This window comes from Ptychodera flava, chromosome 14 (assembly GCF_041260155.1).
Source record: "Ptychodera flava strain L36383 chromosome 14, AS_Pfla_20210202, whole genome shotgun sequence".
NCBI classification, from domain to species: Eukaryota; Metazoa; Hemichordata; class Enteropneusta; family Ptychoderidae; genus Ptychodera; species Ptychodera flava.
This window is the reverse complement of record NC_091941.1, coordinates 7,335,896-7,349,795: the sequence shown is the minus strand read 5'-3', so window position 1 is coordinate 7,349,795 and position 13,900 is coordinate 7,335,896. Positions and strand designations below refer to the sequence as shown.

General features: G+C 40.9%; 1 protein-coding gene across 1 annotated transcript in view; it reads left to right on the top strand.

The window, feature by feature from the left end:
• Positions 1-13,900, top strand: part of LOC139149155 (UNC5C-like protein) — an 80,528-nt gene that overhangs the window by 47,115 nt on the left and 19,513 nt on the right. The window lies entirely within an intron of this gene.

Sequence of the window (13,900 nt, the reverse complement as noted above, 5' to 3'; positions counted from 1 at the left end):
TCCATTTAGGGTTTTGTAGGTAATAAGTAGTAGTTGTAAACAATGCGATGATGTACTGGAAGCCAGTAAAGCTGCATAAGTATGGGGGTAATGTGGTCCGATTTCTTGGTCTTTTTTACAATTCTAGCTGCTGTGTTTTGAGCACGTTGTAACCACTGTAACTGTGTATCAGGTAATTATAAGCCATACAGTAGAGCATTACAGTAGTCAAGGTCTGAAGATATAACTGCGTGGACGAGGGTGGCTATATTCTTTTGGCGGGAATATAGGCAACCGATTGCCCTCGGGGTCGTATGTACTTTAGCTACTATGTTTTAAACGCCTAACCACGAAATTGATCTTAATGTTATCACTTTGCTGTACATGTAATTGGTTTGGGAAGTTGTTTCAGAAGCTTTTTTTTTTAAGGATAGCCCAGAATTCCCTTATTACCAAAAATGTGCCTTAAATAATATAATTCTTAAAGCGAATTTTGCACACAGTTTGGTATTTGTTGAAGTTGTTTTATCAGTAGACTAAAACCTTACCAACGACATGGCCTATGTAACGTCTATTTTGGTCGTAAAATTACAATTCGCATCATCTTTTTTTTTAACTCGTTTATTGCTTTTATGAAAGTTTTACATTCTTATTTGAACAAAATTGGTAGCCATCTTATATAAATTCTCCCCTTTTGAAAGCAGCTTTCCTTTCAGTAAATCAATAATCTAAATAAAAATATCAATACATAACTGGTTGTGACTGGGTGAAAACATACAGAATGGTATTAATTTTTTTTTCTTTACTTGTCTTTTACAAGTTGTGAGAAAGCACTTTCATGTTCTCTTAATCGCACTTCGGCGTTAAAAAATTCAAATAAATTAATATTTTGCAGCTTATTTGAATCTTTGTAAAGCATCCATGACTTATAGATGGTGAACATTGCTACTACTATAAGAAGATTAACAACTTTGTTTTGATTTGGTAGACCACATAAAAGTGTCTTCAAGGTGATCTCTACATGAAAATGAAAGTTTTGTAGTAAAAAGGATTGAAAGTCTCTCCAGAAAAGCTTAACACGCTCACACTCTATGAACATATGACAAAGGTCATTTGTTGACATACAGATCTGACAAAGACTGGTTTCCATTATTTTCCACCTGTACAGGTTTAAACCATGTGGAAGTATGTCATGTATAAATTTGTACATAAAGTTTGACAGTTTTCTTTCCTTAGTTACAGTTATAACTCTGTTATACCATAGTTCTGACCAATTAAAGTCATTTCCTAAATTTAAAACTCGATTCCACTTTTTGGAAACCCAAGGCTCGACAATTTTTTTACGAATGAAAGACCAATAGTATTCCTTTGTTGTGATTTTGTTGACAAATTTTCGTGAAGAAAAACCTGGCAGAAAAACAGAGGCTGTCAACAAGTTCAGCGGCTCTGGTTGAAAAATAGAAGTTGACTGCTCTACTTGAGCACGCCAGCCAGCTGGTATGGCATTATACAACATAAACAGCTCACATACAAAATTTGACTTGTCATGAATATTACGTGAAAGCCATCGTATACGAAAACTACCATCAGTATCAATGACGTCATTTATTAAGAAAATATTAGACTCGACCCATGATTTGAATAGTAGAACTTTACCCTTAAATTGAACATGTTTGTTACACCAGATAACTTGTTTGTACGATATCTTTTACATTGTTGACTGGCGAACAGCCCCCACCATCCTTGTGCCATGCGATGATGGCATATCTATAGAAGTCCGGGAGACCAGGTGTGGCCGGACAATACTTTGAATCATCAAAATTCATGTGAAAAATCATTTTATCAAGTCCTGCTCTATACAAATAAAACAGGGAATGCATTTCCATGAAGGCATAATATTATCGGAGTTTTCTCTCAGAAAACGTGAAATCCAAGCAGCAAGGAAGGAGTTATATTGAGAGAATACGTCATACATTTTTAATCCACCTTGGTTATAATCACCAATAATAGTTTTTGCGCTTAATTTTGTCGAACTTTGATCCCCACAGAAAGTTAAAGAAAATTCTTTCTAAACGTTTGAGAAAATCTTCCGAGACAGTGCAGATATTTAAAAGAAACATGATTTTTGCAGCTGCCAAGGATTTAATAACAGTAATTTTGCCAAACAAAGTAAGGTTTCTATGAGTCCAAAGATTTAGAGTGTTTTCAACAGATGACAGTTTTTTATCTAAGGCAAAACGAATCCCATCATACGGGTTACTTGAAAAATAAGTACCAAGAGATTTTATAGGTTCTGTTGGCCAACGTATGCCTGCATGGGAGTCTTTTATATTTTTCAAGGAACCAATCCACAAACCTTCAGTTTTACTGATATTTAAAGTGGGGCCTGCTACTAAACTAAAGTCGTTAACAATGCCTAAAACCTTAGTTATTAAAGTTTTATCAGAAACAAAAATGGTAGTATCATCAGCTACCTGGGAAATGCGTATTTCTTTTGATAAATTTTTTGAGTAGCATACCCTGATTCCATTCATGTCTTTTTCAGATCTAATTTTAATAGCAAGAATTTCAACGATTAATAAGAAGAGCAAGGCAGATATGGGCAACCCTGTCGTATACCTCTTTTAAGTAGCAATGGTTGTGATATCCATCCATGATTCAACACACTAGCTTGACAGTCATTACACAGGACTCGAATAAAATTAATAAAATTATCCCCAAAATTAAACTTCTTGAGAACATTGAACATAAAATTCCACTCAACTGTATCGAAAGCTTTTCGAAAGTCAAGAAAGAGGACAGCACCTGGTAAGTTTTCATTATGTGTATACTCAATGATATCGTAAATTAATCTAATATTTTGCCCAATAAAGCGCTTTTTCAGATAGGCTGTTTGGTCATGATTAATAATCCTACCTAGAACGGGTTGTAGTCTGGCAGAAAGAACAAAGGCGTTAATCTTATAATCCAAATTAAGAAGAACTTATCGGTCTCCAGTTTTCAAGTCTGTCTCGTTCATTCTTTTTATGAATTAAACGGAGGAGGGCATGTCTTTGTGTATATGATAATTTACCATCTTGCATGCATTTGCATATGGTTTCATGAACTATAGGGCCAACACAATCCCAGAATTCCTTGTAAAATTCCGCTGTTAACCCATCACTCCCAGGGGCTTTATCATTTCTTAAACTGGCAACAACTTTAGTGCATTCACTATATGAAATTGGCATGTCCAGCAGTATTTTTTCCTGGGCATTTACACTATTCTCGACAATGATATTATTTAAATAAGTATTGACACTATCACTAGAAACCTTATTTGATGAGTATAATTGATGATAAAAACCCCGAGTGGCATTTAATATATCCTCAGGATTTTGTAATGTGGTCTCGCCATCCTTCAGACTTACAATGTCATTTTTAGAGCTGCGCTTTTTTTCAAGATTTAGAAAGTACTTAGTCGGCTTATCACTTTCTGCATACCATTTTGCTCTGGCCCTTACTTTTGCACCCTTTACCCGATCAGCATAGAGTTGCTCAATCTCAAACTTCACTTTTTCATACTCATTTAGGACCATCGAGTCAAGGGTTGAATCTATTTTCTTTTCAAGCTCTACAAGTTTTTGTTCTAGCACAGGTAGGCGGTCACGCTTTTCTTGTGCACGTAATTTGGAAAAGTTGATAGAGAAATCCCTTATGCGGGTTTTACAGAGTTCCCAAGTTAAATCAATGGGACAACTACGACTTTCTATTTTTGTTTTTTCAATTACATTGATTATACCTTCTTTGTATTTTTCTACTTGTAGTAGATTTGCATTCAATTTCCAGACTCCCGGTCCTCTTGGAAAATCGGAAATCTTAACGGAGACAAAAACAGCACGGTGATCGGTGAGGATGGCTGGCTGGATTTTACAAAAATTTACACTTTCCATGAGAGTTTTTGGAATAAAAAAGAAATCAAGCCTTGACAGGACTAATGGTGTCTTTTGACGAAAAGTAAATTCTGATACATTAGGATTTTTAGAGCGCCACACATCAACAACTTTCAAAGACGAGCAAAATGATTTAAGAGCAGTTATTGAACTGGAAGCAAAATTAAGACTTCCGCCTTTTTTATCCTTGAACTTGTCGAGAAAACAATTAAAATCACCAGCAATTATAAGTTTGTGTATCACATTGGAAAAAATCCAATTTGGAGCATTCTGGAGAAAAATATGTCTCTCCTTTGGCCTATTAGGAGCATAGATATTTACAAACGTGAAGTGATTCTCAAAAATTTTGCAATTTACCAGCAATTTTCTGCCATCAGAATCGTTTTCTGTAGACGTAACAATAACATCGATATCAGGATGAAACAAAATAGCAACACCCCTGCTATTTGAGGTTCCAAAACAATGAAAAGCTTGACCTTTCCAAGAAAACTGAAAATCAGACAAAATGTCTTCAGTGATGTGCGTTTCCTGCAAGAAAACGACATGAACCCGTTGTTTACGAACCCATCGAAGCAGTGATTCACGTTTAATTGTGTCACGAAGACCTCGAACATTTAGAGTTAGACATTTCAGTTCATGGTCATTCATTGTAAGACGAAAAGATGCAAGTTATATACAAATTGATGGCTTACGGTGGTTTATCTCGTTTAGGAGATTGTTGTGAGTCAGGGGGTGATTGTAGTGCACGCTTCCTTCTTGGTGACGCGGTGCCCTGTTCTAGCACGGCATGTTTCGATGATTGAGTATTGCGCTGATGACGCAGGAAGGTTACAATCGATGTTTGTGGTATTGTTTCAAGGGACCTCGTGCGTCTAATGGTGGCACTCGTATTCAAAGCCGAGTCACGTAGCGATTATCATTACGCCACTCATGAATATTCATATAGACAGTATAAATAGTCCTAAGACAATAGGTATCATGGTCACTCGCTAACAACGGAGCTCTGGGCCGGTGCAGCATGGATTCTCGCTCTGTCTCAGATGCAGCCAAATCGTTCGTCGCAGCGCACGGTCGCTCCACCAGCGGTTCTAGTGTTCCTGCACCCGTTCAACCTGATGGTGCAGGCCCGTCCAAGTCTACTGCATCCACTCCTGGGACGGCTTCTGCCTCCCAGCCTCTTCAGGTAGCTTCACCTGCAGCAGAGATCTCGGTCAAAGTGAGTATTTTTCCTTTTTTAGCTCTTTGTCGGCCGTGGAACTCCCTCCTCCCTGTTCCTTTTTCTTCTTTTTGGCTTTCGTTCGTTTCTGTTGGCCTTTGTGTCGCTGTTCCCGTGCCGTGTCGGTTTTCCTTTTTTCGTCGTTTCCCTCGCCCCTTTCGGGTTCCTTTTCTTTCTCTTCGTTGCGTTTCGTTCCACGGCTGGTCTTCCTGCCCTCCCTCTTCTCGCGTTTTTGTCTTCCTTCGCAGGTGCAACACGTGTCTGAAACAATGGGGAACAAGTGTGGCTCGTGTGCTGTCCCCTTGCTTGGTTCTGTCGACGGTCTTTCTTTCCCTTTCCTTTCTCCCTTTTTCTATAGTAAAAGTATAGTATTTGACTGTATTGAGACGGCTGCTACATGGTCTAGAGAATTTTTCCGCGGTGAGGACACCTAAGTACAGTGAGGTACGCAGGTAAGTGGTGGCCGAGGGATACCAGAGCGATGAGGCTTCTGGCGCGTGAGAAGCGATGTGGCTCCTGGTTTGTGAGAAGCGATGAGGCTTCTGTTGACAGAAGCGATGAGGCTTCTGGTTTGTGAGAAGCGATGAGGCTTCTGTTTGTCAGAAGCGATGAGGTGTATTCTTTGTGAGAAGCGACGAGGCTTCTGCTTTGCGAGAGTCAATCAGGCTTTGATTAAAAAAAAAAAAATGAGAAAAGTTATGAAGCATTTGTCAACAGCTTGAGCACTGTTCGCAGTGACGTTGTCTTGAGTTTGAAAGTCACAGTGGTCTCACAGGTGGAAAAAAAAAGAAAAGAATAGAATTATACCTATTGTATTGAAGGCATTTCCAGTCTTGAGATCCTGTCTTGTGAAGGTATTTGAGCTATCGTCTCACACACATGTTGTGCGTCCTTACAGGTGCCTGCCCAGGATACTTTGCAACAGCTGCTGCATAAGGTGGAAAAGTTGCAGCAAGCAGCGGACTCTGCCAATGTGGATGAGGCCCTCCAGAAGGTCATGGACCTGGCACACCTGTCGGCGACCCGTTACCAGATTATTAACGCCCTCAGAGTGCTCGTGGATAGGGCTACAGCAGCGAACCACCAGAAGCTGAACCGGTTCCGTGCGGTTTTATCCCAATTTGAAGCAAACGAGTTTGGGCGGGACGCGGGAAAACTGATAGTGCTCCTTCTGGGCAACAAAGAGGGGGAGGAAATAGCCTCAAAAGTCGGAAAATTCCTAAAGCATACGAGGGAATCCGCCCGTCCATATCCAAGCCCTCGCCAACGGGGCTTTCGGCAACAGAAACCAGACGTCAAGTGCTATGTTTGTGGAAATCTTGGCCATGTTGCCAGAGACTGCCCTGACAAAAGCTATGAAATAAATATACATAATGTGACCCTTGGAATGATCTGACATCGGACTTGACCTTGATTTAAATTTGATGTATTTAAGTTATTCCATTTATCTTGTGTGTAGTATATATTTGCAGAAAGTTAAAAAAAAAATATATATATATAAAAATAAATATGAACGTGGCATACGAAGTTTAAAATAAAAGTTGTCAGTTTTCTTGGGAAATTTTACATTCTTTGTATATTCCCCTCAAATATTGATTAAAAAAAAAAAATCTTGTTTTAATCACCCCTACTCCTGGACAGGGGGGCCTCCTAGAGCCCTCCGCCTCTCAGGCGGCCTGCCTTTCGCATGGTCCTGTCCGGGGGTGCCTCCTTTTTTTTTACCACTGGGCTGTTTCTAAGTTTTGATGTTAGTGTTTGACCTTGGTTCTTTCTCCAGATCTCCCACCCATGGGAATTTGATTCCGACGACAATATTAAGGCTCAGCCCAGAGTTTGTTTTGGATGGGTTACGCTAGGGGGCACCCCCGGAGAGGCACTGCATGACGAGGTTTTCGACGACCTACAGTTGGTAGCCAGAGGTTTAGTAAAGAGAGCCCCGACCAGTCTATCTTTTAGAAATCCAGACGAGTTTGTAGCAGGAGAATTGCATCAGCATCTTAATGTATGGGAAAAGCTAACGGCCGACTCTCTCAACGGGAAACTGGTAATGAACTGGTTGACTGATGGCGTCTCAGTATCCGAATACTTACAGCACTTCAGCGGGACATTTAAAGGGAAAACTTACAACCACGAGCTCCACCTCCATGTGTATTTCAAAATTATCCTAACAGTAGTGATTTCTCATCATTTATTGGAAAAACAATCAATGAACGTTTGGTAATGGGGGCCATTTCTATATGGGGTAACGTCGAACGTGATCGTCCCCCTCTTATCGTCATGCCCATTGTTGTCGAACCAAAAAAACCCAGGATGTGTATAGACATGCGTTATATTAACCTTTGGATGCGGGATATGCCGTTTAAGCTTGACAAACTTGTCGAGGTTAGTAGATATCTGCAAAAGGGCGATTACCATTACAAATGTGACGATAAGAGTGGCTACGACCATGTTTTAATAGCAAAACAAGACCGTACTTATTTCGGTTTCCAATGGGCGGGTGTGTGGTACGTATGTAACACCTTGCCCTTTGGATGGAAGCTTTCTGGATATGTATACCATACGATTGGTTATGAAATCACAAATTACGCGCGTAGGTTGGGGGTCCCTTGCATTCAGTATATCGACGACCGTCATGGAGGGCCTTTGCAGTTGTCATCTATATGTAATGTGCCGCAAGAAAATTGTACCCCTCTACAACTTGCGCAATCAGCCGCGTATATATTGTTTGCATTGTGTGTATTGGATTGGCGTTATTTCATCGCCTTAAGAAAGAGTGTTCTAAGGCCAGTCACGTCACTTGTTATGCTGGGTTTCAAAGTAGATTCGCTCGCTCAGTCCTTTGCTATTCCCGAGGACAAACAGAATAAGTTTTTACAGCAAACGGAGGACATACTCGATCGACGGGCTGTCCCAGTACAACAAATACAGAAAGTACTCGGAAAATGTAGCTCTTTCTCACTTGCTATCCCGTGTGCCAGGTTGTGCATTCGCCAGTTAGCAGGAGCGATTTCTAAAGCTCAGAAGAAGGCCACCTATTTGATTCCCATTAGGCAAGGCGTGCGCGAAGAGTTGTTGGAATGGCGAGAGTTAGTCACAAGAGTTAGACCATTTAAATGGCTACCACAAGTCACTCAAATCTCAACTTGTACACTGATGCTAGCTCTTATAAATGGGGGGCAGTACTCCAAGCTAAGGGTGTTCCCCCCGTAGAAATCAGTGACATGTGGGAAGAGTCGTGGCAGCATCAGCATATTAATGTCAAGGAGGCAGAGGCACTTCTTCGCGCCCTTATCGCTTTAAAGACAAGTTACACAATATCAGGCTGGACGTGAGTGTAGACTCTATGGTTTTGGTACACTCTTGGAATAGCGGGTTCCCGGGCTCAAAAGCAGAAAAACTCAACAAGATTCTTAAAGATGTTTTTTACCACTGCGTCGAGCAAAATTTGCATATAATGCTGTCCCACGTTGGGTCAGTCGACAACATCGCAGACAAACCCTCTCGACAGCTGAGTCAAAATGATGTTACTGTGACAAAATCAATTTGGCAAAAAATCCAAGCCGAATACGGGCCTCACGACATAGATGCAATGGCCACCGAATCAAACGCGAAATTAGAGCGTTTCATATCCCTTACCCGCAACCAAGATGCGAGGGTGTGAATTTCTTTTCTCACGACTTCAATAAGCGAGACAATCTATACATTTTCCCTCCTCTCCCTATCCAGTCCGTCGTTATCGAGCATGTGGTTAAAGAGAAGCTACGAGCCACGGTCATCCTCCAATTTGAGAAATCAACGCCGCCATGTTGGCCTTTGGTGAAAAAACATAGCTCAGTTTGTACCCAGATAGCGCGGCCGGTGAAACGAATGTTATTATGTTTCCATCGCACTTAGGATACGTCAATGCGCAAACGTCTGGTCCTCTTTTCATCGCCCAATTTAATATCCGCACCAACGAGTAGACAAAATAAAAAAAAAAAAAATTGTAGGGTTAATCACTTGCAGATCAGAAATAATAGGCTAATATATATATATATCTATAGTTGTATATATTAAAAAAATAGTACATTTGACATTAGTGTGTCAAACTTTATACGTTGACAAAAACTAAACAACCCCTCCCCCCCCCAAAAAAAAAACAAATTTAAAAAACAACAAACAAACAAATATAGGTCTGCTGATAGCTGCTGGTATATTTCCCGTTGTATTTTTTCAGAGTTGCTGGTTATGCGGTGCGCCACCCCCTGGCAACTGTTCGCCTTCCGACGACTCGAAATGCCACGTGTGCTCCACTGAAAGAATTCGTAAAGAGAAGCAACAAATTTCAGTAGCACAAGCCCGTCTGGACCTTACAGAGGTTGACGCCCGTATCCACCATTTGCTGGGCGACAAGTCTGCATATGACACACAAAAAGACAGATTGGTTCAGCAGCTAGAGGCTTTCTTAAAATTATTGCCGGTTCCTAAAGATTTGACCCAAGCCTCTCCCCAAGACATAGTTAGATTTCTGGTCTTCAAGGACTCTGACGCACGGTCTCAAGTGCACGAAGCAAACTGCCGATTTCTTGGAGTTTCTGGTAGTAGTCGCTCGGTTTGCTCATGCCCAAAACGCTTACGTCTAGGAACAATCAAGAATGCAGTGGCAAATTAAGTTCCTTTTACTCCGCCATGCAAATGGTCGGTATCACAGCGAGTAACCCGGCGGTATCTGTAATGGTAGACAGGTATATAAAAAAATCCGGGGAAGAGCAAGCAAAGGCCCAAGTCACGCCGAAACAAGCTAAGCCTCTATTCGTTAACAAAATTAGAGTTTTCCTAGACCATATTTTGAGCAAGATCGCATCCTCCGGAGCGCCCATAGAAACGTACATCTACGCTAGAGATATAACTGTGTTCAAATGTTAATGATGTCGGGCGACAGAGCAGGGGACCTGGGACAGATCAAAACCCAAGAAATATTTCGATTAGCGGACGGTACTGGTCTCGTATTCAACCACACATTGGAAAAACGCTGAGAGGGGAACACTCAAATATGTTTATCATTAAAAAGTGCCACGATAAATTGCTCTGTGCAGTTACAGCCATAGAGGAATATGTAAAACTGGCGGATAAAATAGGACTCGATCTGTCGCTTGGGTATCTTTTCCGCCCCACCTCCGCAAGTGGAAGAATCGAATGCAAACCGCTCACATCACAGGCAATATACTCCGATTAAAGTATTATTTGCACGAGTTGAACCTCGATGACGGGGAAACCCCACATAGTTTCAGGAGTGCTTGCGCTATTATGTTGACGCTGGCCGGGTCTACGATCAGTGAGGTAATGTCACATGTGGGCTGGAGGTCGGAAAGATCCCTAATCTTTACATGCAGTTGCACAAGTCAGCAAAGGCAGAGGCTCCCGCATCTAGATTAGTGGAGGCAATAGCCAACCAGGCCCATTTGACGCGTGAGTATGAAGCTTTGGAAAGAATGGTTGCCTCCAGTCGACCGGCTTTCCCTTTAAGCGGTAGATAAGTCACCTTGCTAGCGGTTCATATAAGATGTGTACCACCTCCGTACGCATATATTTATTTACAAATAAATATTACGTATGGTGCGCTCATGTATTAAATAAAATATTAATAGTAGTGATAATATGCACATGTATCTACTATGTTTCTTTGAGGATATGTATTAAAGACACTAACTGTATATTGTCTCTTGGAGTGGCTCTTATTCAGTGTCTACTATTTTAGGAGAGCAGAAACTTGGAGGAATGGAGGTATGGGTGGCTTTACTATAGTAAAAGACTAGATAGCGGAGCTAAGGTGGCAGCAATAAAGATATCTCGATCCCAATCCTTAATACAATAGGCTATATCATTGAGCGAAGTGATGAGGCTTTAAATATGTTAATATTCAAAGCCGAGTCACGTAGCGATTATCATTACGCCACTCATGAATATTCATATAGACAGTATAAATAGTCCTAAGACAATAGGTATCATGGTCACTCGCTAACAACGGAGGTGGGCGGGTCGGATGAAGTATGTACAGACTTAGGTGACGGGGCGCTGGTGTGTTTTCTCGAGCCCACCCGCCCACCCTATTTTAGGAGATCACTCGCTCAATGTACAGCCGCAAAACAGATATCTCGATCCCAATCCTTAATACAATAGGCTATATCATTGAGCGAAGTGATGAGGCTTTAAATATGTTAATATTGGACGATGTTGCGAGAACATCTGTCTCCGTAGTCCTGACAGGTGTTTCATTTGCGGCGCTTCTTTGCTGCATCGCGTCTTGGGTTGTATTTCGTTTATCCGCGTTCTTACTTTTCTTCTTCTTTTTCGTCGATTTTTTCTTACCATTCTCCACCGTATCATCATCCCGCGCGACGGTAGACGCATCATGATCGTCGGCTGGAGCACTTTCAACATTCTGTACATACTGTTTATCAATAAACGATTCTAGGTCAGATATAGTGGTAGATGATATCGATGACTTTTCTGACCGATTCCCGGTTATCTGATGCTCGACATTTTCTATCTCAATAGCCGTCGCATCAGTACTAGTTGCGTCGTTCTCATCGGGTTCATCACTATACTCGGCAGCCCCAACATTGCTTTGTGTTCTACTAACAGGCTGCACAGATGACGTGTCCTGACGCTCTTGCTGACTGGCTGACGTTACACTTTCTCGATAGTTTTCATTTTGTTGTTTTTGTCCTCTATAATAAATTCTAATGTTATTGAATTTTCCCATTTTGATATTATAAGTTGGAATCGGTCGGGCGACAGATTTTACGAACACATAGCGATTTCCGGTATAGCAGTCCGTTAGCTTGCCATTGACACGGAGCTGTTCATGGTTTATTCCAGTAATCTCGCATCCGTACTTTTGAAGCCCAGCATGAATTATTGAGTTATCTGCCGAAAAAGGCAAACCTTTGAGGGTTAGCCGTACACCTTCAGAGCGACGAATAAATGGATTGCGTTCTCTAATTTGTATGAGTTTACCTCTCAAAACAATACCTGAAGCCATGATCCGCATACGGTTTTCCAGTCCGTCAAGAAATGCGACAGAGGCCACCAGCAAACTGTATACAGCGAAGGAACTCTGTAGACATTGAGCCACTTGCGCTGATATAGACCTCTTCATGTGTTAGATAGAGTTCGGTATTTCGTTGTTTCTCTGGAAAGACATCGTTGAAAGTGAAGAACACGGGTCTTACGTCATCGTTGCCACGTTCTTCCATGCTGTTGCTCTTGGTTCAGACTTCTTTTTTGAAGTATGGATATCTCAGCTTGATAAGCAAATTTTCAAGAAATTTACGCGTAGATTCAACTCTAGGGTATTTACAATACACCTGAGAGTGATTTTGGACGAGAAAATTTGTGGTAATACAACAGTAATCTAGAATCAACCTGAGCGCTGCGTTCGATAGCCGTGGCTTAGTCGAGCCTCGCTCTGGTCCTTGTTGTTTCAGAAGCTGCTGATTTAATGTTTCGGCGATCGAGTAAACTGGAGTTTTGGTGAGAACAAAAAAGCTAGACCAAAAGCTAGACAGTGTATATCTTACCTGAAAGCTTTCAAGTTTAACTTAAATGTTGATCAAACCATTTGTTTGGTGTGTTGGCAAACCTTGTCACTTGTTATTAAGTATACTGTATCTCAGTGGCTACTTTTAGAACAAAAGCTTCTGTCAACTTTTGCTATGAGCACAAATGACATATACTTCGTTCATACAGGCAAAAATTGAAACGTTTCAGCGACTTTATTTGTGATTTGTAAACACAGGGGATTAATAGTTTGGGTCCGCTCGTGTCCATACTCACAAAATAAGCCATTGTTTTGATATTTAAGACGTCTTAATGCGCCCTCTCGAGTTCAAAAGGTGTGTATGGCCAAGCATACTGCATAACAAGATGGCTGAAACGAACGACGTCGTACTGGCTGTAAAGAATGTGAAAGAGGCTCCCCACCGAACTATCCAAAATGTTTTTGTGTCGAGTTTGTGTTTTATTCGTTTCTAAATTGTGTTCCTACATTCTTATCCGATTGTTTGTGTTAATAAAAATGTTTGTTTCGCCTCGCCATAAGCTTTCCTCACACAAACAAAACATTACCGTCCACACTAATCCAAACTTCCCTACAAATATCAGAGGCGAAACAAACATTTTTATTAACACAAGCAATCGGATAAGAATGTAGGAACACATTTTAAAACGAATCAAACACAAACTTAATGACTCAATCGAATATTTTTGTTCCCAATTAATAAATCATATAGACAATCTCAATTCTCGGTTTATGGCAATTTTTGTCGACTGATAAAAGTCTTTTTATCTTCAACATTCCATTCTAATTTCACCTACGGTATATAATATCCTAACCTCCTGTGACTTTCCTTCTAAACGTTGATTTGCCTTGTGCACCAAAGAGATGCTGTATTTTATGCCAAACGATGAAAAAAATATGTGAAGAAATAACCATGTATCAGTCAGTACGGCAGGCGAAACCCGGACGGCCATACCGATTGGAGACAGAGCAGAGAGTAGATCGAAACGCAAACGGGGTGTTATTATAGGAAAGGCGGTGATTATTTTACAGCTGAATAAAATGCTGTCTCTGGTTGTGTAAGTCTGCTGATCGAAATATATATTTTGTTCCCAGTTGATTAATCATGGGGATGGCAGTCTCGATCTCCCCTTTATGGTTCGATATTTACTGACTCGTTCCCTCTCATTTTTGTCAATCAATGAAAGCATTTTGTCTTCCATATTCAATATT